The sequence below is a fragment of the Filicampus tigris genome, chromosome 20, assembly GCF_054856515.1.
Source record: "Filicampus tigris isolate MCC_2025a chromosome 20, RoL_Ftig_1.0, whole genome shotgun sequence".
Classification (NCBI taxonomy): domain Eukaryota; kingdom Metazoa; phylum Chordata; class Actinopteri; order Syngnathiformes; family Syngnathidae; genus Filicampus; species Filicampus tigris.
This window is the reverse complement of record NC_141236.1, coordinates 9,932,025-9,959,129: the sequence shown is the minus strand read 5'-3', so window position 1 is coordinate 9,959,129 and position 27,105 is coordinate 9,932,025. Positions and strand designations below refer to the sequence as shown.

At 47.1% G+C, this 27,105-nt stretch overlaps 1 protein-coding gene across 3 annotated transcripts in view; it reads right to left on the bottom strand.

The window, feature by feature from the left end:
* Positions 1–27,105, bottom strand: part of eva1aa (eva-1 homolog A, regulator of programmed cell death a) — a 202,070-nt gene that overhangs the window by 66,681 nt on the left and 108,284 nt on the right. Inside the window, exon 1 of one of the 3 annotated variants that reach the window (XM_086019694.1) lies at positions 4,271–4,342. The exons of 1 other annotated variant lie outside the window; for it this stretch is intronic. The gene's annotated coding sequence lies outside the window, so the exon portion shown is untranslated. Of the gene's footprint in view, positions 1–3,429; positions 3,611–4,270; positions 4,343–27,105 lie in introns of those variants that run through there. One more of the 3 variants, XM_086019693.1, reaches the window with a different exon arrangement.

Here is a 27,105-nt window from a genome sequence, read left to right as displayed (position 1 = left end):
ATGAGAAGTTTTAAAGACTTCCAAAAAAAGCTCTTGGCAGGTATCCGTCACACAGTGCGGGCTGAGACCTCCTGCACTTCGCACCTCCTCCTCGGTTGCTATTTTCCCCCCAAAACCTTTTGAAAAACCGTGCCGCAATTACGAGCGCCATTACGAGTTGTGATTTTCAGTAAGGAGACAATTAAACGAGGTACACCCAACTTTCCCGTAGGCCAGCTAGTCATTACAGCCCACTCACGCTCTCGCTTATCTCCCGCTATCAAATCCGCCGTGGCCTTATGAGCCCATGATGGACTAAATCACATGTAATTGAAGCTATTTTTTTTTCTTCTTTTTTTTCATTTATTTTCCCCCTTTTAGCCGGAGCTCTGTGCTGATAATCGCCTGGTGTGTTTGGGGACGCAAACAAACAAGCAAACTTGGAAACGACTGCGACTGGGCGGGCGGGCTGATTAGGGTTCAGTCGCCAGGGCAACGGGACCCTGGCCTGTTTGTTTTCCCCTTGGGAGGTGAAGTCTGGTGAGTATTTAAGGGTGCATGTGGAGAAGGAGTTGGAGGTGGTGGTGGTGGGTGGGTGGGTGGGTGGGGCGGGGGGGTCACTTGTTGTTTATTACTTTAATTTGTCTGAGTGGTTCTAGCAAGACGTCCAGGCTGTTTGAAGAGAGGCTGGATGAAGCCTGGATCGTGGCCTGCTGTGCCGGGCAGTGGGCCCAATTTTGAAACCCTTCACCCACCCCTTCGAGGGTTGCATCCAGGCTCTTCCAAACCTTTATTTTGAAATTGTAGCCTGTCGCCGTTATTTGTAAGGCGGAACAAATGAGGAACTAAGCCTCGCGTCGGCAACTATTATTCATCGAAGCGCAAACAGAGATTAAACATCTAATTACGTCTAAATGGACAATGCAGCGTTTAAGTGGTTGGCTCTGTTGTCTCACAGCAAGAGGCTTGTTTGCCTAAAACTAACACGATTATAAACACGATCACCCAGCAAATGCAGACCGTTGCCAAGGCTAAAACATTCCAGGAAAATCAGCCATCAATTCCACACAATGGACACATTCTAAATAAATAAACGTGAAATAGAAAAATGTGATTAATCTGGATTGAATTTGGTTGAAACTAGACCATCCCAATTTTTGCCACTGATTCCAATTTGAGAAAAACAAGACTTAAAAGCGCCCACGACAAAATGTGCGGACCCTTGTCAAATTTTTAATGGGCACATCCTCCGAAGAACTACATAAAAATAACACAAAGATTAAGTGGCGTGTCGATGGAAACATAACTTCCTGGTCATAAAACCTCCCAGCGGGTGAAAGCTCAATTGTCATCAAGACAACAGTAAAAGAGGTATTCCCTGTCTGGGTGCCAGGAGGAGTATATTAAATCATAAATCGAGTCATCGTGAAGGTTAAAGGCTTTAGATCATGATGTCATATGTCTTATGTTAAACCCACGTAAGCACTGTTTTAATAAAGGAGGGACATGCGTCAACATTTGATCATATTCCACGGCGGGCTAAAACTGCAACTGCTTCTTTAGTCGACATGAAAAGCAAAACAGCGAAATGCCGATCCACCGTGTTTGCTTTGAACTCATTGACATCGGTGAAAGCATAACTTCTGTCATTTTTAGGAAAACAAAAAAATTCTTTATGTCAATGCTGATTCGCAGTCATCCAAGACGGCGATTATGCTAACTTTATGATGAAATAAATCATTCAAATCATTCCTTTTCTATAGCGCTTGTCCACGTTGGGGTTGCGGTCGAACCTGATCCCAATTGACATTGGGCAAGCGGTTGGGCACACCCGAGACTGCTCACCCGTCGCCATGTCCAAGGTAAAATAAACCGTTTAGGAATGATGAAGTTCGGTGTCGACACAAAGCTCATTTCAACATTTCAACCTCATGAATCCATGCAGAGTTTGCGGGCGTGTCCGTCATCATTAGACTGGTTGACTTAAGTCCCTTTCCCCTGGAGACAAATTCCCTCGCTCGCTCAAGGACACACGTCGGACGTGGGGACAATGCAACGGGCAGAGAAGAAGAAAGACGAAAAGCGAGGACGGGCGATGGCCGCTGAACGCTTAAAAAGCAGCAGACGGCGAGTGGGAGAGGAAGCCGGCGCTGAGAGATTTTTAGGAGGCGGGGATATATGCGGCCTGAGACAATGGCGCAGACTGGGACACGGAGAGAGTCATGCAGTCGGGAGGAAGTGCCCCAATAAAAGCTTTCTTTCCTGTCTCACTTAGCGCGGCGGGTCTCCGAGGCCCGCTTGACACCAATTAAGGCTGCTCGTCTCAGACCGTGCCACCGACGCACTCCCCCCGCTACCCTTGACACCTACGCAGGACACAGACAGACAAAACAAGCGCATGATGGCCGGAGGCGGCGCAAGCCCACTTCCTTTGTCATGTATGGACACGACGTTCACATGGACGGATACCGGGACACCCACGCACACAAACTCATTGGGGGGCGGGGGGGGGGGGGCGGTACACTGACAAAGTCTCCATAAGTGAATGCCAAATTGTAACGGTGACCCTGAAGATAACTTTATATTGCATTTGTGGAATAAGAGTTACCGATTCACCCGCTTTTAGCTATCTCTGGGGGCGGCCATTTTGTCACTTCTGTCGACTGAAAAGGACATCACAACTGCTCAGGTAACGACCAATCACGGCTGACCTGTTTTCTGAAGCTGAGCCGTGATTGGTCGTTACCTGAGCAGTTGTGATGTCATTTTCAGTCGACAGAAGTGACAAAATGGCCGCCCCCAGAGATGGCTAAAAACGGGTGCTTTTTTCTGCCTGACTCATATCCCACAAACGCAATATTAATCAGAACGCCGTGTTTCAGCCAGTGGGCCTGCTCGGAACATATTCTTGAAAAAAATATGTTTGGATTGATTTCCCCCTCTTTAAATCATTATAAACAACTGACAATGTCAGTTTCAATGCCAGTTATTTAAAAAAAAAAAGAATATCGAGTGCCAGTCAATCTAGACCATTCTGGCTGATTTTTAAAGACTCACGGAATATTGTTTTTTATGACGATGCAAACTACAGAAATGTGTCTAAAAATGTATTCAAACCATGAGGAACTATTGCCTCACTTTTTCCTGCACGGTACATAGAGTCCCAAGCATTTGAAAACATGTACCCTCACACACACCAGCAGCTGTGTTGCCAGCGTGTCTTCGTCTAACCGTAATGCTAACTGTAATCACTGTTACACAAGAGCCGGCGTGCGCGCCCAAAAAAAAAAAGAAAAAAAAAAACAGAAACAAAACACAGTAGCGCCTCCTCCTTGTAGGAACACCTGTCCTGCAGGTAAACTGAAGAAATCATAATACAGCACCACCACATCCATTTGCTCTCCTCTCTCAGGCCCAAACTTCAGCCAGATGTCACTTTCAGTACATTACCTGCACAACGGCCACGCAAGCATGCCAACTCCTCACGGGAAAGCGGCGGCGGGGATTCAATTCATAAGCACGTTTCAGCAGCCGCGGCCTCGACGTGTTCCAACTGTGGTCACATCACGTCGTGAGAAGGAAAAGAGGATTCAGGAAGTGAGGACAAGTCCAAACTCATCCCGAGAGGCCTCAAGTGGCAACGGCGCGCTAACGGCCATTGTTACAAGCCAGTTGCGTTTTTATGTTCCGTGGTTTGATGACGTGCTTGCACAGTGGAGGGAAAAAAAAAAAGGAAGTTTATTATTCAACAGTTTATAAAGGATTCCAACGTTGATTTTTTTTTCCCCCACCAGTTTTCTTCCTTCAAAATTATCCTCCTTGTCCTCTTTAGAGTGCCCCTCTAGTCCCATTTTGCCTTTTTACTCCCTTTCGTTTGTTTTATTCATTGAAACCGCTTTCTCCCCCTCTCCGATCACAAGTCCCCTCTCTCTTTTTGTCTTTTCTTTTCAATCCGCCCTCTCTCTTGTTCGATCCCTGACTCAACTTTCACATTCCTGGAGCATTCCTGCAGGATTAGCCTTTAGCATTCTCAGGCTATGCTGAGGCCGAACACCCCCCCACCCCACCCAAACCCACCATCAAACCATCGCCCCCCCTGCCCTCCTACTGTGACGGTGGCAGGCACTAACGGATGATACTGGCAAGGGTCTGTTTTGCCATCTCACGCTCAGACTTGGCTTCCATTGTGCCATCTGGCAAAATAAACACCACTGTTGAAGAATATGAAAAATGTTCTCTCTTGAAAACCCAAACAAGCATAAAATAGCTAGAAAATATCATACATGTGTACCTTTAGGAGGCGGGGCCTGGTGGGGCGCCACTTGACGTCTGTGTGTGACTGTCCGGGCGCGAGCTGTGGCCGACAGCAGATACTGCGTTAGTGACGTTACAGTAAGTAAATATTCTGTAGAAAAAAAACCCATTAAAAATAAGCACTTAAAATACAATACAGCTAGGGAACACTTATTTAGGAGATAAACAGATATTCCCACCATTGAAAATAATGGAAATAAGATGAATCTATTTAACAAAAAAGAAAAATGCAATACTACGACTTCACATCTGTCATAAAGTGCTAAAACAAAGTAACAGTTGCATATATATCAAGTTTGTTATAAAAAGCATTATGATCCATTGTTTTTTATTGTGATTATGCTTATTATTCAAATTAACACTACATGGCTGACTTTGTGGTGAACATTTTTTTTCCAAGGTTGTCTGTGACAAAAGTTCATCCTCTACGTGTTTTTGAGTGGCTTTAACGCACGCTCTTACGTCATTTCAACATTACGTTTAGTGTGTGGCATGATTTGTAAAAGCTGACGTCACCAATTACCCCTATTTCTAATATTACCGACCACTCAAATAGGTGATTTGGGGTGACCCTTGCAATGATACTCTATGAAGTCAGTGTACCATCAATACTACACATTGTTGCTTTCAGTAAAAGTTGCTCTATATATTAAATTGTTAAAACAACACACAATTCACTTGAGAGACACACTGACATCTGGCTTTTGTCTGCTACGCGAATACAATCAGCTTTCATTCCGGTGTCCGATGACTGTGCGGTAGTCACGGCTGTCTATCGGCTCCAGCTCAGATCAGCTCTAATGTAAACATGACACCCGGGCGTACACGCTAATTGTCGTTCCCCCCGCCCGCCCACTTTTTCCGGTCTGATGCTGTGACAGATCTCGTCATAAATGCTCAACTTACACCTGTCAGACACTCAGAAAGCAAAATTTATAGCCTCCAGTCAAAAGCCTCCACACCGACTGGCACGCTGGTGCTAACAACACATGCTAACTTGCATGTAGCTACCATATACTGAGCAGATCCACGCAAAGTTTGCTTTTTTCTTCTAATTGTATTACAATTTTGTAATGGAACAGAAATAGTCCTAGTAAAGCAGCATTTTCTGATGACAGTAAAAAATTATAATACCATTTTTAATCTTGTTGTTGTTGCTACTTGGATAAACAGTGAGACAAATGTCTAGCTAGTAAGCAATGTGTCTGTATAAGTCAAAACATAAATGTTTTTTTAAAACCTAACCTAGCTAGCTAGATGGATGTATACGAACGTAGCAGATATGACATTCCCCTTTTGAGCTGCGTGCTTACGTCAACACTAAGCTAGTAGGGGCAAAGGCGTCAGCATATTCCATGTGTGTGGACAGCAAGATAACTGAAAAAGGATCTGGTGTCCTTGAGCTGTTGAGTTGAGCCGTACGATTACAAGTAAACAACTGGGAGTAACCTACCATGGGTAAAAATACATATTTTTTTAGCAGTTTTTTGTAATAATATCACACTGTTTGACATTGACAATTAAAAAAAAAAACTTTTTTCTCAGCTAGCTAGCTCAGTAGGTGGATAAGACCGAAATGTGAATAGTGAATAACCACAAGAATGCAGTTAAATGGTGCAGGATTTTAAAGGTACATAACATAAGAGGCATATTGCGGTCCATAATGAATATTTGCTTAGGCTTTAGTACCCACACAGAACATGGTTGCCTGCTTTCCTTTTTTTCCAATGCAGGCTTTTAAGTTAAAAGTGAAGCATTATGAGGTAATCATTGCCGCTTTCCTGTTTGCTCTTGGCTTTCTATAAGGAGGGCTTTGTGTTGAGTCAGTGTTACAAGCCAAACTAGTAGCACTGGCTCACCACATGTGGAAACACTCACAGGACAAAAAAAAAAAAAAAAAAAAGAAGAAAAAAAGAAAAATTGGCAGCGACAGACGGGGGGGGAGGGGGAGGGAGTCGAGACGGACCGTGTGCAGCTTTTTGATGGTGAGGATCACCTTACTTGAGCCAAAATAAAAGTGCAAGCGGAGCCAAAGGCGCACCTCCCAAAAAACCTCTCAGCTGTTTCCCCCTTCGCTCTCGCCAGCATGACTCATATCTATCACCTTCCCTCGCTCATTTTTTTTTTTTTTTTTCGCCCTACTGTGGCTGTGGAAAATAAAATTCCCATCCCCCTGAATATCTTTTCTTTTATACATCCCCCCCCCCCCCTTAAATCGACCTACTGCTAATTTCCCCCCTTATCCACGGCTTCATCTAAATCCTTCTTCCCCGACTCGTGTTGCAGCTCTTCCTGTGACTGTACAGTACACTACTGTGTTCCTCCACATCAAACTGATTGCTTTCTGTCAAGCCGCGCTGCTGCGAGGGGCCTCGAAGCGGGGGCCGGCTCGCTCTCATCTAAACATCTGTCCATCCCATTACTGTAGCGGACCCAAAGAATGCAAATTCCTTTTTTACGCTGGGGAGAGCGCCGACGACGGCGTTCTCGGGTGTCTCCTTAAAGCCCCCCCCCCCCAATGATGCCAGGCCGCCGCTTGTTGGTCGGGGTTCCGCAGGGCATCTGAGCGACCGGGCCCGGGATGTTTTGAAATGTGGGTTTGGTTAAGAGGATGTATGGAGAGCAGTGTGAGGATGGGAACGCTCGCTCTGCATCAGGCGTCCGTCGGCTGGCTCGTTTGGTTGGAATGCGAGTCGGGAAAGCTATAATGGGTTGGACTGTACGTGCTTGGATGGATGACTGGTGTCTTTTAGCGCAGTGAGGCACACAGGAAACGCACGCAGCTAGTGACGGTGATGTTGATGGCGGGAAGAAAGAAGTTCACTTAAGAGTGAAATCTCGGATTTTTCCGCATAGGACACAAGCTGCTGTCATCATAGAATAGTCAGTCTTTAGAAGTTCCTGATTGTCAAAGTGTAAAACTTGGATTAAAAGTGATTGCGCACACTTTTGGCAACAGGCATAAAGGTGGTGGAGACGGGCCTATTTTTTGTGCTTTCGGTAGCGCTGGTGGTTTTTGAGAGCCCCGCAAGCGCAAAATTAAAGTTGAAGTGATGCAATTGGAAGTGCCAGTGGAAGAGGCAAACCCTCCCTGGAGATTTGAATCACACTGCTTTCACGTTTGATGAAATATGTGTTGATTAATTACAAAGCCTGCTAGCGCTTTTAAACCGCGTTTTAAAAGCCATGCTTTGTTTTGATCCAACTCATGAGTGTGTGCGATTGGAATGCATCTGCCCATCCAAAACATCTATCGGGCAAAATATGTTCAGACATTTAAAAAAGCAAAGTCGATCACTAAAAAGTACTTTTCTGAAATAATGCAAAGTGCAAGAACATGATTTAAAAAAAAATAAAATAAAAAACTGATCACAGAAACGCTCACTTCACTTCTGTTGGCAGCTTCCATTCGCGTGCAGCATAACAGCTAAATACTGATTCACCGTGTTAGTTTTGAACTTCGGGCCTCGCTAATTAACCCGAGTCTGCTGACCTGAAACGCCTACTGAGTTGATATTGCATGAGCATTTCTTTCATGTATTCAGGATCACATTCAGTGATTTATAGACCAGTGGCATAATTTTAAAATGTATTCTACAGCTGACTGGGAGCCAGTGTAAAGTCTTACGTCTTTACCTTCTGTATGAATGCATATTTTTCGTGTGAAAATCTAGCCCCTCATGTCCACTTCCACTTTAGGAGCAGCCACTGCATTAACATGCTGTGTTGTTGAAAGTAGTCATCTCAACCGTGAATAAGCAACAAAGCACATCATGTGCAGGAATACATTTTCATTCCATATCATGAGGGAAATTCCATTATGATGCAGACCAGTGTAGGAGAATGCGACTCCCGATTATGAAGCACTCATTTCATTTCACGCCTATAAGGAAGAAAAATGTCTTCATCCAATCAAAAATGTTGGATTGTATTCATGTGACATTTATTGCCACATAAATTGCAAGCTTCTCGTACCGCTGCAGGCTAATGTGAACATCAATCCAATTTATGGCTAGTTATTGGTTTGTTTAAAGAGGCTACTCGTGATTGTCGGAAGGAATCGTGAGCTTGTTACCTCCGCAAAGTGGAAGGAACTGGAACTGTCAATTTTCCAATTTAGTGTGAATTATTTGTTCCTTTACATTGTTCTGTTTGCACAGATAATTGCGTCTAACTGACTGTCTTTGCGGTCTAGCAGAAGCCTGAAGGTTTTTTTTTTTTCCTCCAGCCACAAGTCCACATTACATTTGTATATGTTTTATAAAAAAAAATTAAAAAAAACATCCTTGTTTTAAACATTTGGAAGTCTCTTCGCAGAACTGCTATTATTAATATTGTTAGAATAATATATTATATATGGTTGCAGCTAAAAGTTTACACACTTTCCCTTCAAGCGTCACCGTTCGAGGACAAAGCACAGTCACTTTTCCAGGGCGGAGCCGGATTTTGCGGATGAAGAAGCAGGACAGATGGCCGCATGGATGGCTGAAACCGAATCCGTCATAGGCAGCCACAGCAGAACCTGTTCCTCAATGCTAATGCCTCTCAAAACACAACATGTTTAGTCAAAGTCCATCCATCATCCGCGCCGCGTATCCCGCGCAGAGTCGCGGAGGAGGTGACGTAGAGAGGCGGGGTCAACCTGGACTGATCGCCAGTCAAACAGAGGGCCAAGCGTTCCTATTCACACCTCGGGCTACTACGCAGTTGACCCGATAAGACTGTTTTGGGGCTGTGGTGCACCTCAAGCGGAACTTCCTTGCTGTGTCTTTCAGGGGGCTACTGACAGAAAAAGAGGTGCTGGAATCCTCGAGCAATTTCCCCCCAAAAGACGGACCAGCGTGTTGTGAAGTTAATCTCCGGCAGAGGTAAACACAATCACGCCGAGCGGAGGGAACACAACACTGCAGTGATAGATGATGCACGCGCGCACAAACAGACTGTAGCGGTGAAGCAGTGAACCGTCGCATTCAAATTGTGGCACCTTGAGTAATTAGGGGTAATTTGCCTAAGCTTCAGTGGGTTGCAACCAGATGCATAATCACAAACAGACACCCGAGTATAAATAATGTTTCATGATGGGACGCGTGGGGTATAAAGTTTCGACTGTCTGCCTGACAGTTCAGAGTTTGAATCTCGGGAATTTGCAAGTGCTCGCCGTGCTTGCATTGTCACGGCTAGGAATAGAATCCAAACGCAGTAGACCACATCGCAGCAATCGTGAGAGTTCCAGAGAAAAACTGGGGAGTCGCAATTAGGGATGGGTACTGAGCCCCGGTACTGAACCGGCCCCGGGGCTGAATGACTAAATCCGGAGTATCGATAAGCTCTTATCTTAACGATACCTATCCCCACTAGCAATGCAGTTCGAATCCAAGAGTAGACCAAGAGTCTCCAGAGTCCAGGTCCTGGCTCTGTAACGGTTCTGCAACCCACTTGCAGTACGACAGAGAAACTCACGCTGCAATATCATTGCAGCACAACACCAAATAGCCACGGGGACAGGCAAACAGAAAGGAAGACGGGCCAAAGACAGAACTCGTGAGCAGACATAGACGGTTGACGTCAAAAGCAGGCAGAGTTGAAAAACGGGGGATCAATCCGAAAAAAAGAGTACTGGAGAGTCTCGCTTGAGAGCGGAAACTTCAATAGTAGCTGAGTGCTGATTAAAAGCACCTGTGCGCCCAGGTGAGCAGAGTACCAAATGAGGTGGGCGTGTCCGACGGAAAGGTGAATGGAAAAGCTGGCGAAAACAACGGGGCCTAATTGCGACGAGGTTCACTGAGGACGACCGCATTTTTCTCGGCGTAAATATGAGCGTGAATGCTTCTTTGTCCGGATGTGCCCTGTGATTGGCCGGCGACAGTGTGTCTCCGCCGCCTCGCCCAGAGCCTGCTCACCCGCGACCCTCGTAAGGATGAGCCGTATAGAAAATGGGATGGCCGGATGGATGGGTGAATTTAACTACGACTAAGAATAGCGCATCAAACAATAATACAGGCTTTGTGGGGACCCAATGACACTGTAATGTAATGGGACGAGCCCTTGCATTTGTTGGTCACCCTTGTTTCCATAATTACATATTAGATACAGACAGATAGAACTTGCACAAATATAGAGTTCATGAGCTCTGGCGCGCACACAAACACAAAAGACGTGCGCGTAAGACGCTCCCTCACGCTATACACACACTGACAGTCACACAAATACGCGCCGCACACTTGTCTCGTGTAAGTGAGCCGTCTTGTGTTTCAACAATGTGTGCAGTGTGAGCCGCCTGCCTTTTCTTCGCCCTGGCAGAGTTACCCAATCCCCCCTGACACGCATTCTGCATGGATGACGGCAAGCTCTTCTCATGACGCCGCCGGAGCCACCCGTTTAGTTCCGCCGCGGTTCTGTACGCGCGCGGTTCACAGGGTCAGCGGCCAGGAGGGGGCGGGGGGCACGGGGGGGGGGGGGGGTTGGGTGAGCGATGTGTGCCAGCGTCTGGCCTCCGTCACGACGGTGGTCTGTCCTCATCCGGCATTGAAGACGGGCGCGGGGGCTCACATGGAAAAGGACCCTCAGCGCACTGCCGTTACAGCGAGGACCGGCGCAAATAAAGCTGACCCTGGATGCGACATGTGCAGCAACAAAGAAGCGTCTGTTGACCTTGCTTGGAAAATGGGCAGAAAGAGCTGTGTTTGCGTGTGAGTTTGCGCCGCCTGTGGCGACGGCCTCACCTCCGCTGACCCCCTCAAGAAAGAGCTCAAGGGCGCAAAGTCGACACCCCCCGTGACCTCTGACAGAAGCCGGGCCAAATTTAAAAACGGCCCTCATTTATTATTGCAGGCGCTGACGTCTCACCGATAACGCGGGAATGTGCCCCGAGATCGCCGACCTGCCTGTTTACATGTCACTGATTACCTTCGCACGTCTGATGGCTCCTTTTCCAATTGCGTATTTTTGATCTGGTCCTAGAATGGAATTGGGTTCAATTGAAACAAAAAAAAAAGCTTTTTTTTGGGGGGGGGGGGGGGGGGGGATTTTTGAGTGCCAGGTGAAAATGAAAAGAAGGACTGATACACAGATTCGCAATCTTCTCAAGCATTCCGCCGAAATGTGCGCAGTGTGATTTTTGAAAGCCAGCCAATCCAAATCTCACAACTTTGTCCCTAATTGCAGGCTTTTGCCCAACATTGGGCCGGCAACACTCCGATTCCCACAGAAAATAAGCGGTGGCGTTGTGAGAGCGTCCATTAAAAGCCAGTGTGATGGTTATATTGAGGTTGAGGTCTGGCATGCTGCTACCGTATGCCTCACTTTTATGATGTTCTCACATCTATAAATGCACTTATTATATGCTCATATTGCCAAAGGCAGTTAAATCAAAGCTTGTTTTTAGCTTTGAATGTTCGTTAGGGTTGAGGAGGAAGATTCGAAGAACTACCGTATTAAAGTCGCAAGCAGCGATGAATGGCCCCTGCATGAAACATTTCTCAGAATTTAGCCTGAATTTAAATTTCCTTAAGTTTGCGATGGTCTGAACCGACGACATTTCGTGCTTGGAAACGGTTAGTGTGACAACATGAATTCAGATAGACATGGACAATTGGGGGATAAAAAGAAAAGAAAAAATCGGAATGAGCGGGGCGGGGTGAGTAGTAGGTTGCTCCAGCGTGGGCGTGTTCTTGGCTAGGAACTGTCAGATGCTCAGGGAATCGCAATGTTGACGCAGCCACAAGTTGTCCTGCTACCACTCTTGCTTCTTTGAACGAAACAAACGCCGCGAGATGGGAAAGATGCTTCTTTTGTTGGTAAAAAATGTGCATCCTTTTCAACTAAACTGATAAGTAGTTTTAGTAGTAGTCTTAGTAGCTTTAACACACCACTATGGGTAGTTTTTATCCCTGGTTGGATCAAAATCTTGACCCAACATGCAGGGTCAGCTCATCAAAAAAAAAAAAAATGGACCAACCTTTAGGTCGATTTGACCCAACTTTGGGTTGTTTTGATACAACACATCCCACTACTTGGGGACATTACTGATTACTTGAGTATATACACACACACACGCAAAGGCTTTGCGATGTGTAGTCACCTCAGTCTTTTTTTTTTTTTTTTATTTTGCGGTTGCATGGCAGCATTCATGTGAATGCATGCTTGTGCTGTCAGGAACAGGATGAGTCGACGTAAATTGGGGTTTGGCGCGGCGTGCGCCGGCTAAGCGGCGGCATAAAAAACTGGCACGGGGCTATGTTGTGACGCCGCATGTTGCAGAAAAAACATACACTGCAGATGTCAAACGAGGGAAGGAAGGGCCAGTGGCATGCGGCAGAGCGAGCGAGCGAGCGAGCGAGAGAGAGAGAGAGAGAGAGGCACAAAAGATGCTTTGACTCATTCCAGCTAGTTTTGCTGCGTATGCGACATCAAGGCCAAACTGGCATGAAGCGGCGCATTTGCGCATTACGCATAATGTCGCCCAGTCTCGTTCTTTTTAAGTCGATTGCTGGTCAGTGCGATTAAAAGACAACCATCGATTGTTACACTGACTAATCAATTCGAGAAAGAGAACCCGTTTGAAATGTTTACATCCATTATGGGTCGTTAAGATCACCTTAATTAGCATTTTTGCTAATAATTGGGTTTGTATCTCTTGTTCGGGTTCTAAATATGTCGTGGGATTATGAAGAAAACAATTATTTGCCTTGTCGCCTTTAAAAGGAAGCGCTAATGGAGCCATTTCTCAATTATGATGAATAATTGCTTGATGGATTGGTTTTAACGTATGTTATCCTTTGGGGTTTTTTTTTGTATGCAACCTTTGGAGGAAAACCTTTGGGCACCCTCGGTTTTCACCAGCTTTCAACTTTCATTCAGCCCTGATATTTGTATGAACTATCAAATCGGCGTCCACTAAATTAACTTTTTAAGGAAGCCCCCCAAAAATCTGAGCAAAGCAGAGTCGAACTAAAATAGCAACGCAATCATCGAAACTGACAGGTCCCGGACAAATGCTTTGGCCCCCGAAGAGCCGTAATGGATGGAGGGAATCTTTGCGGCCCCTTTCCTACACATCCTGAACACTATGGCCTCTCTTCTGCGCGTCGGGCCCTCCGCTTCCTTCCAGGGTTGGGGTCCAGGCCTTGGCCTTTCACCAGGTGGCTCCTGTCTGGCCGCATCCACCCCGCGTGAGTCCCGAAACCTCACCGTCTGGACGCCCGCGCCAGCAAACGCGGCTGCTCGGTTGGCGGGACGCAGACGGCAAACAGGCCCCGCTCGGGATTTGTGTATTATCGCATATCCAGCAGGGCTGCGTGTGACACACTCCGAGTCCCCCCCGCCCCCCCCCCCCTTCCAAGCGCGTGTGTTTGTGTGTTTAGTTACGCAACAGGGAGGCGACAGTGTTGTTTCACCTCCTTGAGTTTGTACACAAACTCATTAGGCCGCGCGCTTGAAGCGGGCGATAAAAAGCACGGCGGATGTGCAAACGGTGGGTGGGGAGGGGGTTGGGGGGGGGGCCCCCCTGGCGCAGACACCTTTGTAACAATCGGAGGGGCTCCAGCTAAGTTTCCTGTTTGACTTTTTATTGGCCGCGCAGCAGGAAGCGCCGAGGCACTGCATGACGGACAAATGGGCAGGGAGATTAAAAAGCGTGATGGGAGAATGTGCGGATGCACTCCCCGATCTATTTCAGGCTTTCAAAATACACACGGAGCGAGGATGCGTCGCTCCGTGCGGCCTTCGCCACTGGTGAGTCGGGAGAGTTTTACTCTCACCGTGGATGTGTTTTGAATTCCTTGCCCTTCCTCTTAGAAGTCAAACAATTGTGAAGCGTCTTAAAAGTGGCGGCGCAACCACAAAGGCTGGACAATAGAGTTGCAGTTACGCACGGTAACATTTTTTTCCACGACAGCTGACTTTTTTTTTTCCCCAACCGTGCGCTCACAAACCGGATGACGTCAGTCAAACGTTTTGCATTAGATGCGCTCAATATTCGAATCGGCTCAATGTGCCACGTTACAGTTTCAGTTGCATCCTCTGTAAAAAGCAAACAAAGCTCATTTTGCCATAATTCAAACGCAAACAAGGATTGATTACAAAACGCGTGATCCACGTCATTAATGTCCCGAAAGAAATAATGTCCCGAAACGTGAAATAATGTATTCGCAGCTCATTGAAACCGCTCTGTGTATCTCTGACAAACTGTAAACATTTCCCCTTCCGCTCACTTTGAATCCACTTTAGCCTCTATTATCATCATCCCATCTCCTATTAAGAATCAGCGGCCCACCGGGGAGCTGCTATAATAGACTACTTATTATACTGTACATTCAGTTCAACATCTTTTAATTCCCCACAAGAGTTCATCTCCCACTCTGCCGCCGCGTGCGTGTTGGCTATTTCATTACATCATGACCTTCTTTCAAGGCCTCATTAGCCCGCCCGTTATCTCATTAGCCAATTGCTAGGACCTCGTTCTTCACTTGTAAAATCCCACCCGGCGTCCTCGCGTCGGTTCGGGACGGATCCCGTTTTGGCCTTTTTTTTTTTTTTTTTTTTTTTTCGGGAAAGATGATTTGATCGCGGCGGTGGCCGCCCGCCCGCCCGGCGCGCGACTGTGTCCGTGCATCATCTTGCCGAGTTCGAAGCAGGAGCCGGCAGCTGTGACGTCGGCCCGCGAGCCGAGTCACCCGTCCCCCGCGCAGCTGTTTGAGCGGCGGCTTACTCGCCTGTGGTGGCGACAACAAACAGGCACGCGCAAAGATATTTCCAATACCGGGAAAAGACATTTGCCTTTTCCCAGAAGGCAAAAATCATACGGATAACAACAGTTGCGCGTTTCCTCCCAACCGCCAGAATTACTCGTTATTTGCGTTAAGTGGTTGCGCATTTCTGGAAGGGTGTCGCCTGAGGGCACATCATCAGGGGGGTTGCAAGTGGAGGGGATCCTTTTTAGGTTAATTTGGTCCTATTTAGCTGGTGGTCACGCTGAAGTTGTGTATCGCCCAGAGGGACAAGCAGTTTCTTCTTGCTGCTGTGTTTTGGGTCTGTTTTGTTTTTTTTTTTCTTTCTTTCTAAGGGCACAGAGAGGAAACACTGGTAGCACTTAAGTAAAGCCAAATAAACAATTTGGGCCCAAATGACTCGCAGGTGCGAGCAGGCAGGACCGCCATCTGCGGCGGGGCCCTCGGCGGCACCCCTGCCGCCGCGGCGGTGGCACGGTCTGCGGCAACGCAACCATTATGTAATCATTTCAGCTGTCGGTACGGCTCAAAACAAACCGCAGAGGGTGGGTATTGACTTTATGGCCACGCTGCGCTGAAAGCTCTTTTTATGGACGCCGCCGTACGAGCGCGCTTGGCATTCCCGGCCGGGAGAGAATCACTCAAGCTCCGTGAAGTGCGATGGGATTTTTTTTTTTTTTTTGGCTTGGGATGTTAGAACTTGTTCGTACGCAAGTGTCACGCTGGCACGATATTTGCATATATCGCAAAAGAAAATCTATTAAAGGACAGGCTGTTATTTTTGCCGCAGTGAGGCTTGCTTTTTGGACGATTTTGTTTTGGTTCTGAACATGGAGATGCCAGTCGACTGCTGTTCAGTGCAGGGGCGGAGCTAGTTATGTAGGGCCAAAAACGATCTGCATTATCACCTTTAGAAAGTTGTCATGTAGCAATTCATCAAATTAACTACAAAATATAAATGATATACAATTGCTTGCTTGAGTGTTTTTAGCGCGTTCCAAAAATTAAAGTCAACTCATTTTAAAGTGGCCCTTCCGTCCTTCCATTTTTTTTGCATGTGACCCTCTCACGAAAAAGTTTGGACACCCCCTGCATTATAGCATGAGATGAAAATAATGACGTTCAAACATTCCCGCACCTCCCAAAAAAAGAACATCTTTGATTTTTCTGTCTGTTGTAAAGTTAAATATTAAAGAACAATGCCTTGTAAAACTGTCAGATGTTCTGCCTGTAATTCATATCTTCATTCAAAGAACCCCAAAATATGTCTGTTTTTTTTTTTTTTAAATAATCGGCTGATTAATCGATTATCGTGCCTAAAAGGAAAATCCATATCAGGGCGCCAATTACGATAATTGCTCCATATTTTTTCCACATCCCCCAAGTGGAGATGTTTCTGAATCAAATGTTATTTTTTTATATATACTTGACTGCCAAAATAATGTTTTCAAACATCCCAAAGTGCAAACACAAGCCTTCCTTTCAATAATGCTCACTGCAGTCAAAGCCTTAACTCGATTAGTCGGATAAACATCAGCTCAAAAGCATTTACGTGGGGTATGGTATAACGGCAGTGACCTCACTGATAACACACACGCGCGCTCACGCACACACTTAGCAAGCACTAAAACCAAGCTGAGCATGGGCAGCTGCCAAGGCCAATCAAAGGCCTCTGTACATCCCGGGAGCAGCTGTCTCGTCCAATCACAGCAGCACGTGTGTCATCCGCCTTTCAGTTGGAAATGAAGTTCAGAAAAGGCTCTGTGTTGGAACCAACAGCATGACTCTTGTTGCCGTGTCCTTCACCAACACAACAGGACGGATTCATTCAATGCGGAAGATTCATTGCGCTCGTTCTTTTTGTCAAACAAAACCAACAAACAAAAATACAAGTCCAAGAAAATGTCAGAAAAGTTACAATCGTAAGCCCGTGGCCGCAAATGTCCGCATCGTTCTTGGACAAACGAAGTGAAAAATTGGGGCTCAACATTTCTGGATCTCATTCCGCCTGCGGTGCAAAATGTCTGGATCTTGCTTGGCCCCCGATTTGGGGATGTTTTCTGAGACTCCGGCCCAGAAGGTTTCTCGAACCACGGCTGCAAATTTCTGCATTTTTTTCTTGGCCCGTGCTAACAATTTTGGGATCTTTGTCAATATTTTTCTTGAGCAACTGCTTTCCATTTATAGACCATTATGACGATTCTAAAAGCCTAAATTATCCGGATCCTTATTTTGACTACGGCCCAGCAAATTTCTTGACTAATGGCCATACGTTTATGCATTTTTCCTGGCCCATGGGCCAACATTTGGGGATCTTTGTTGGACTGCGGCCCAATAGCTTTCCTTGACCTATGGCTCAGGATTTACAGATTTTTCTTGGCCCGTTTTCTGGAGTTTCCTTGGCCCACAGCCACACATTTATGGATCCTTCTTGGCCACGTAAAATCCTGCGCAAAATTCAGTCGTTTTTCGCATCTGGTTCGCCACCCAAATTCCAGACGCTATGCAAAAAGCAATCAATTGTGCCTGGCGTATCAAGCGGTCCAAACACTCGTGTGTGTTCCTCTAACCTGCGAACACACACATCCACAAACATTTCCTTTCGGGCTAAGGTAACACAGTTGCATCGGGCAGACTCAGGTGACCTCTTCCCGGGGTCAGTTCCTTTGCCCCGGGGGCCGCCAAAGGTCGCGATGGGGCTGGGATGATGAGAGGGGGGAATTTTAGTCAATGGTTGTCCCCCCACCCCCCTGTCAACATACACACAAGTCAGTGTAGATGATGGAGGGCCAGCCAACTGAGGTGCGAGTGTTCTCCGCCTCAGAGAAAAGCCCTGTGTGCTTCACAAAGTGTGTCTGTGGTGAGGTCAGCTGGTGACAGCTGAACGCTCCCAATCGCTACACCTCGGCCAGCCGCTGCTTCGCATACTGACTGAAAAGGCTGATTCATGCCTTCATCCTGGCACCAAAGTGATTCACAGCTTGAAACCCCGAGCGGAGGCCAAGAGGACTTAACACAATCACCTTTTCTTCTTTGCTGGGCGGCAGGAAAAACAGCCGAGCGACACGGCGGCTTCGCCGCCATGTGGAAAGACTCACGGGAGATTATCGGCGCGTAGCCCCGTGCCGAGGACGAACAAGGGCCCAGCTGTTTAGGGGGAAGTCACCTCCGGCGGGCCCAGCGCCTCCAGCGGTCCTTCGCGGGGACGTCGGAGCAGACTCTGATGTAACAAAGTCAAGAAAGCGCCTTGTGTGCTTGGACTGTTTGTTTAGATGAGGGACGCCAAAATACGAGTCATGTTTTAAGTTTTGATTGCGCAAGAGTGCCGACCTCTCCCAAGGCTCTGACGTTCGTCAGCGGAGAATTCGATAAGTGAATCCTAACAGGGGCTAAAATGGCATCGCCCTACATAAGCACAACAAATTGCCGCCTTAGATGAACTTCTTCGTATTCCGTCATTTAAGCGCTGTCCTAAAGTTCGTCTCTTGAAAATTATATTCCCTCGTTAGTTCTGAATATTCATCGTGAATGAACGAAGTTGCTTTGACGTCATAACGTCTTAGCCCTGCGCCAACAATTTTCAATTCAGCTAACATTTGACGGACATTGGAAGCTATTTCTTATTTTTGCCGGTTACAAGCGATCAGATTTGTGGATTTGCACCAAAATTTCATGTAAACATGAATTGAAGAACATTAAATTCAGAAGCGTAAATGTAGAATTCAGAACTCAGCCCAGGTTGGACAAGCCTAAATGTCTCTAATGTCTCTGTGACTTTTTCCAGTGAAAAATCTGAACTCAGTTTCAATTCCGTCCCGGTCGCGTTGGTGGTAGTAATGTGCCAACTGCAACACAAAACAAAATAATGAAGGTAAAAACACCTTCATTTGGTGGTTTTGAATCCACAATTCCTCCCATTTCACTTCAAACACGGCCAAACAGGGCAAGCTCAAATGCCCCCACGCAACCGGTTTTTCGACCCCATTCCCATGATGTCCAAATTGTGACAAAAATTCGACCGGCCTCGAATCCTGGAATGGATTTGGTTTGACCTTAACATTTCCAATGCGGCCGCTCACGCTCACACCAGAGGGAGTCGATGACGCGGGCTAGCAGGATTGTGCTTTGATGCGGCTTCACGTCACGCCGACACAACAAGCAAGTGGAAAGATGGGGTGAGAGAGAGAGAGAGAGAGACCAAGTCTGTGGAAGGGAAGAAAAAAGCGCAACGTGGACGGGAGAAATCGTCAGCGTTCCTCTGCGGCGGGAGAAAGCGTCATTAGCATTGCAGATGCCGGCGATAGCATCGTCAATAGGCCTCATGCATACGGGCTTTCAATCCCGGCATTGTCCCGGCGGGTGCGCAGCCGTCTTACAGCGCCGCTCTGGTGTGGGAGTGGAGTCGGGAGCGGCGGCGGTCGGAATTCGCTGTGGATACGCGTGGGATTCAAGGCTTTCCTCTTATCACAGCCAAATGTCAAAGTGAGGATGTAGCCGTGCGGAAACAGAATAAAGCATAGCAGGAATACTTCTCGGGCTGTGTCAGCAGGCATACTTCACATTCAGCTGGGGCAGCCATGAGGCACTCCTCTTTGAAGTCTTCAGCTGATTAAGTTCATTGCAAAAAAATACAATAAAATAAAATAAAAATAGATAAAAAAAATTATTTACTTTACTTAGTTAGGCCTGCTCCGTTTGAAGTTCTGCGAGCGTCACCGCCGCCTCTGGCCTCGGTTGACAGGTGACCCCGCGTGCGTGTCCTTCAGAGGCAGGACCGATCAATACGTACAAGCCCCGCCCCCCCCATTCCGCGGCATCGTCAAACAAGCATGGGTCGGGCGGATGCTGGCGCTCGTGTGCCGAGCCGTGAACTTCTACCTGCAGCTGTTGTCATTCTGAATGTGCACATTGGGAATCGATACGGTGGGGTGGCGTAGTCGCCGATTAGCATTAAACGTGTCTATTGATTAGCGGCATTTGTGTTGTGTATTCCCTAATGAACGCTTGTTAGGGCTGGGGGGGAGGCGTTCTTAAATGCGTGAATCTGGAGTAAACACGTTTGGAACATCAAAGCATGAATGTATCATGGTATGAATGAGTTAGTTCTACGTGGATTAAAATCTAACGCAATACACACTCACTTCAGTGTCCATTTTATTTATTGTCACTGATGAGTTGAGGCCTTTTCACACTGCACTTAAGTTTTCTTTCACCGGTCGTTTGCAAGCTTGTCCATATTTGGGAGGTTTTTGATGCTGGTTGCTCTATTGCTGTTAGCACTCTGAAATCACTCCGCCATCCCCTCTCCTATTGGATGCGCCTTTTGACGTCACCGCTTATCGATTTGGTACTTTACAATTTAGAGTCTTCAATAAACCGAGCATGTTTTTTTTTTTTTTTTTTTATTATTATGTGGGAGGAAGTTGGAGTAACTGAAAAATTGCATTGCATTTTTGTGAGATGTGTCCGCCTTTCGATACCTTATTTATGCACTTTTCAATCGTGACACTTCAATAAATAAATGTCAAATGGCACTTAAGTTAAAACTTTGGAAACACGTGCCTCAGTTTTTAAGAAATATATATTTTTATAATATTATACATATCATAATCGTGTATCGTCGCAGCCCTAATATTTACTATCGATTACTATTCAATTCACGATTATTGCTGAAGGTTTTGTGGACTCTCTGCTGTTGTGCATTTCCAACTCGCATTGTTTGAAACTTTTGCGTTTTATTAATGTCATTGTAGACAAGAAAGGGCTTTCTTAAAATGTCTTTTCTAAGCCAGGCAGCTCTTTCAGCCTTAAAATAGATACAGAGAGATCATAAATGAGATGCTGACTGGTCCGTCTAAGGAATTGTGTGTTTTTGTTCTGCTTTGTTTTGTCTACTCCATAATGCAGAAGCCTCAAGTATATATAGCCTGCAAAGGCTGACTTTTTTTTTTTTTTTTTTTTTCTTCTTCTTTTTGTAATCCGTCAAATGATAGGCGCAGGCAAAATGTGATCATTCGCGTCTAGTATTTTTCTAACTTTGAAATGGAGCGTTCCGCACAGCTAAAAATGTCATCCCCACCTTTCAGGATGGTTTGTTCTCGACTATTTTTCACATCCGTTCGCCTCAACTATGCGGGCCCGAAGCGTGGTCGGTGGCGCCCGCTTGCATGGCCGCAAGCGACGGCGCACTCCATGTACTTTGCACGCGGGGAGATTCGCCCTTTTTTTTTTTTTTTTTTTTGCGTCTCCACGGCAATCCGTCAAGGCCCGCTGACGGGCTCAGACAGGGGGCCGCCGTTCTCCTGCGATGTTTCTCGACCTTCATGACTCACAGAGAAACTGGCGCTGCTTGAAACGAGCGCGGCGGCTCGGCGTTTCCTTGCGGCCGGGGCTGAGGGGATAATAAGAGAGTCGGGACGGATCGGGGGGGCCGGCCTTTCTATTCCTAACCTCCATTTAGACATTACAGCGCTATTATCAGCCTTGTGTTTAAGGCAGATTACATGCTACAATTAAATAGAGGTATCAGCGGGCTTCTTCATGGGTTTGGGGAGGTTTAGAGAAAAGGCCTTGTTGGCATTGCGGAACCGTTGAGTCATATTGTGGTCGGAACTCAAATAGCTCGGCAGTTGAACAGGTCAGGAGTCAACCAACAAGGGGGGGACCCCGCAATGTATACAAAAGTTCATCCATACATCTATTTTCTATTGTACTTGTCCTCATTTTGGGTTGGGGGTTAGCGTGCAGCTAGCGGCGGAACTATGCGGTGGGCAATATCGGCCACGGCTCCGAGATTCTATTACTTTCACATTTTAGAAGACACTCCGAAAGCAAGTAAAAAGCTGAGAATTGTGAGGATGGCGTGCTTCTTCGATATGTTTCTACGTTTTTTTTTCGATTTTTCATTCATCTTCTGAGAAATGTCATCTAGGGGCCGCATGACCCGTTTCAACGGCTACCCCGGTTTTGAGTTATCCGTCATGTTATTATGCGCTATTGGCACTTGAATGAATGAATGTGAAGAGATGATGCCAGCGCTCAGGTGCTCTCCACACATCCCGTTTGTTCTTTCACACGCACCCGCATTCTCACATTTGCACCTTCGGAACGCAGTCACAGTTCACGCGTCGCGCGACAGCGCGCGTCGACTTGCCGTCAATAGCAAATGAATAAATGAATAAACCTGTGTGTAAATGAAGACGCAAACGGACAAGCGAATGCATAATTGCGAACGGCCTTCTGTGCGCCCCGCCGACGAGAGGCCAATAGGGAAATCAGCGGCGACGCTTTAAATGCCTTAATGCGGTCAAATTGTTTTCAGATTGACCACTGACGGACAGTTTCCTTTCGAGCGTTTAACTCGCTCCACACACATGCGCGCAAGACGCGGCGGTCAGTTGCCGCGAGTCTGGACATCGTTACGACGCTCTTTTTGCCGACCTCTGCCCTCTGACCCGTGATCCTGTCATGCTGCGGCGTCGCGAGGCACCAAGGTGGCCGGGATGGAGGACTAATCTGCGGCAGGAAGCCATGCGCCGGAAACCAAGGAGAGAGAGGCCTCGGACGAGGCTGATTGATACCAACGCAAATAAACCAAATCGAGATCAAAGGGCCAGATAAGCGCCAGCGTGGCAGCGGCCTTCAAAAAGCATCCGCGCGCCGATGAGGTGCGAGCGAAATCTGCAAGGGCGGCCGGCGGGGCCCGGCCGGCGCTTTACACCTGATTGCTTGCAGGAGGCCAACACGTGAGAACGTGTCAAACGATGGAGAAGGAGGAGGAGAGGCGGAAGGGAGGCCCGAGGTGAGAAGCGGGGAGGTCGGGAAGGGAGATGTAAGGCAAGTGGGGGGGAGGCGTGAGAAGTGAGGCCATGCGAGGCGAAAGGAGGCGAGGGGAGTTGAGGCGAGGTGAGGAAGATCTCGGGGGGGGGGAGATTAGGACGAAAGAGGGGGAGACGAGAAGAAGAAAGGCAACGGGGTGTAAACAGTGAGGGGGGGGGGGGGTCGGGTTTTGCGCCTCCCGAAGAACGGCAAAGCTTTTGGATTTTATCGGAAAATCCACACAAGGGGCAAACCGGCGCGCTAGCGGTTCGCACGTGCGCCTCGCAGTTGCGATATCAGGTTCCGGCTCAGCCGGGAGCCGAATGCGGCCGAGGACGATAGAGGAGAGATGGAAAATGCAGACGCGGCTGCGGAAAAAAGTGCGCCGGCAGCACATTTAATGAACGGCGAGGCGCCGGGGACGATAAGGTGAGACGAAGGAAGGAAGGAAGGAAGGAGGAGAGTGAGGTGAAGTGAGGCAAAGGAAGTTGAGGAGAGGTGAGGAAGCTACTTTGTGCCCACACAGTATGTCTGTACAGTACTCGTAAGAATGGCAAACACGACACGCCGATACCCACGGACTGATATGATGCACTCACAATGCCGGGAGAAGTGAAGCCACCAGCGGCCATCTTGCGTTGCCGCTCGCTAAGCGCGCTTAACTTGAATACATTGATCTTGCGCGGTGTCTGCATGTTTTGTTTTTTTTTGGGTCGCTTATATAACATACAGAGGTAGCATGTCATCCATATTCCTACTTGTTTATATGCACCGGATTCTACGTTCTTCTTCTACTTTTAGCTTTGTACTCCTTTCACATGCCCTTCTGTTCAGGCTGAGAAAGTACAAAACTTACAAGTCTTACAGGCTACAATGTGTCATATTTCAATTTAGGCCATGGTAAAGTGCCATGTTAAAATATTTTGTGGAAACGAAACGTTTTCATCGCTGCAAGGCGCAACGGCAATAAGTATCGGAACTTAGTATCGGCACACCCTCACATTTCAGTACTTGCATTCTCGTACTCGGTTTGAAAACCAGTGGTGCATCCCTACTAAGGGGAATAGAGGAAAGTGAGAAAAGAGGATGAGAGGCGATTTGAGGGAAGGCGAGGAAACATGAGGAGAAGACGGGTAAGATGAGGAGAAGCAAGAGTGGGGAGGAAGAGCGAGGGAGGGCTCGGGGGAGGGCGACGAGTGAGAGAGAAAAAGACAGGCGATGAGATGAAAGGCGCCGAGGGGAGGCGAGGATAAGTGAAGATGCGGTAGGGCCGGTAAAAAGCGGCGGGGGGGGGGGGGCGAATTGGAGGAGCGCTGCGGCAAGCGTGGGGAAAGGGGAAAGGAGGCGACTGGGGTGTAGTTGAGGTGAGGAGTGGGGGAGGAGAAACGATGGCGAGGTGGGAGTCAACGAGCATCTTAGAGCGTTTAAAAAAAAAAAAAAAAAACGGGGGTTAAAAGAGGTGCATTCACGCAAACACAGATGTTAAAGGGATATGACAGCTGACCTTTGACCTTTAAAACAACGTTTTCCCATCCAAACAAGTCATCGCCGCCGCAGTTATCTGATCTCCACCGCAGCTCCTCCCCGCGTCTGTAAATGCAATCCGAAGGCGAGCGCGGGTGTAAATCACTAATCTACGTATGATTTGCATGCCGGCCCCTTAGTGAAATCCATACGAGGGCAGCCGAAGGTGACCGGCGTGATTTAGCCGTGTGGATGCGCACTCCAGGGAGTCGTGCGCGGTGCGCAGCATGCGCATGATGGACGGCCTATTCCATGGCGTTGTTTACGGCGGCGAAAAAAAAGCACAAAAGCGGGGCTTTTATCTTTTCACAGGGCCGTTCGTTCATTGACTGTGGGAACCCTCGACCCCCATCGGCTGGTGGGACGGAGACGCGTCCGGGCAAGGGGGCTGGAATCTTTACCGAACACGGAGCGCATGATGTAGCTATTTTAATTGAATGTAATCCCCCTTATGTACGCGGTGAGTGCACGTGTGAAAGCTACGTTCGCGCTACATTTGAGCTGACGCCCAGAAGTAGTTATGGAAATATTTGGCTGGCTAATGCCGCCCTAGCAATGGGAATATTTGGCTGGCTAACGCCGTGCTAGCAACAAACGAAAGGGAGTTTTCAAACTTGGACTTGGACCAGAGAGACAAATTAGCTTAGGGCTAGCTAGTAGCAAACCCAAGAGAAAAAAAAAAAACATACTTTGTTCTGCTATTGGCCAGGGTGTGATGGTGGAGGTTAAAGTAAGTTATTTTAAACTCAAACACTCGCTTGCCACCTTTGATTTAGTGCTTAAGTTTTATGTGGCGTGAAGTTTATCGCATTATTTATGCACCAAATCTGCGTGCCCTTCATCATTCCTATTTATTACCGAGACCAAAATGTTCATGATTTTTTTTATCTCAGCTTCCTGGACCCTGACTCATAGTTTCGTTTTTAGTTTTTTTTACTGAAGATTTTACAGCAACTATAACCAAGGTCTCCTTGCACCGAGAAAGCTTTCCAGGAATGATAATGTGCCGCACATCTTTTTTTTTCTGATCATTAAAGCGCTTAAAACACACATACACACACGCGCACATATGCTGCAACATCTGTGTATGATGAAGTGGTCTGTACCGTCCTCTTGTAAAAAAAAAAAAAAAAAAAAAAAAAAAAAAAAGAGGATGAGGCCTTAAAGACATTCCTCTATTTTACGGCTCGGTGAGAGAGCGACGGCTGAGGGTAATGGGAAGGCCAACATCTCGAGTGTCGCTTCCAGCACCCCTGCCGACCCCCAACTCCCACCGCACCCCTCCTGGTGATCCCTATCGCAGCCCAGGCCAAACAAACAAACAAACAAGAGCACAAACAATGCTGTGCTAATTGACATTCCTGGTGAGGTGGAATGTTAGCCCTCAGTTGGATTGTGTAGGGGCTTGTGTCGATCCCAACGCGCGCTACCTAACGGAGGAACTGGAATGAAGTGGTGTTCAATTGTGCTGCAGTTGGCGGCGACTTGTATCGCTACGTGGGAGGGGGAAGTATTCAAAATGGCATCTCAGTTCTATCGTACCTCACATGGTGTTGTAAAAGTCGGGCTTTTGAATGGCAACAAGACAATTTTGAGGCTGTATTCAGATGGCATGTTAAAATGAACAAATCTTTTTTTTTTTTTTATTTTCATTTTCTTCTTTTTTTTTAGCTTGCCGAGCGGCAGCATTCACAACACCACCACCTACAGAACGGAAGTGGAACACATGCACATCAAAGAAGTCAGGCAGATATGCTGTTGATTTATTGGCCTCGGGGGAGGTGGTGGTGGTCTACTGCGAGCAATTCTAGGAATCTTTGTAAAGCAAAATGACTTATGCTGCACCTCTTGTACCGGATCAGCATGTGTATCTAGTCAAGTCCTCAGTGCAATACAAAAGAAGGCAAACACTGCCCAATGGGGAAGAAGCTCAACCTGCTGAACAAGAGGATTTTTTTTTTTTTTTTTCTTGTCCATGGTCAATTGAAATTGAATTGAGACAATTCATTCCCTCCTGTTACACTGCTTAGTCAGCTCATCGACAGTGGCTCTAAGACCTTTGAAAAATAGTTTAGGAAGATTATGTAAAAACTGTTGTTTTTTGTTGCTGTTTTTTTTTTTGTTCAACTTTTGTGAAGTTTTAAAGGGGAAGTCAAACCCAAACACATTTTTTTTTCAAGAATATGTTCTATGCAAGCCCACTAGTTGAAACAAGGCAATTCTGATAAATATTGCATTTGTGGAAGAAGAGTTTAATCCACCCGTTTTCAGCCATCTCTGGGGGCGGCCATTTTGTCACTTCTGTCGACGGGAAAATGACATCACAGTCGCACAATCAACCTCAACATATTCTTGAAAAAAATATGTTTGGGTTGAATCCCCCTTTGGCCAAGGCATGAATATTTTGGAACACACCGGCTTTACATCACTGAAGAGCGGCGAGAAAAAAAACGTCAAGACTGACAGATGTACAGATTTGCTGACGGACGGACTGACAGCTCTCAGCCATGCCACATTCCTCCCGAGTTGAGTCACGGCATGCTTCTGATCCCCACTGCACCACTTTCTCAGTAGACTCGCAGTGAGTGGGTAATCTTGAGTGTCACACACCCTCTACAATCCCGGGCCAAGCTATCCAAACAGCGCCGCCAAGCAGGGGGAGGAAATTGAATTTCCCCACCCCCTTCCTCCTCAAAGACAGGCCTTCCAAATCCCCATCAACAGGAGCTTAGAGAGCCTGCAG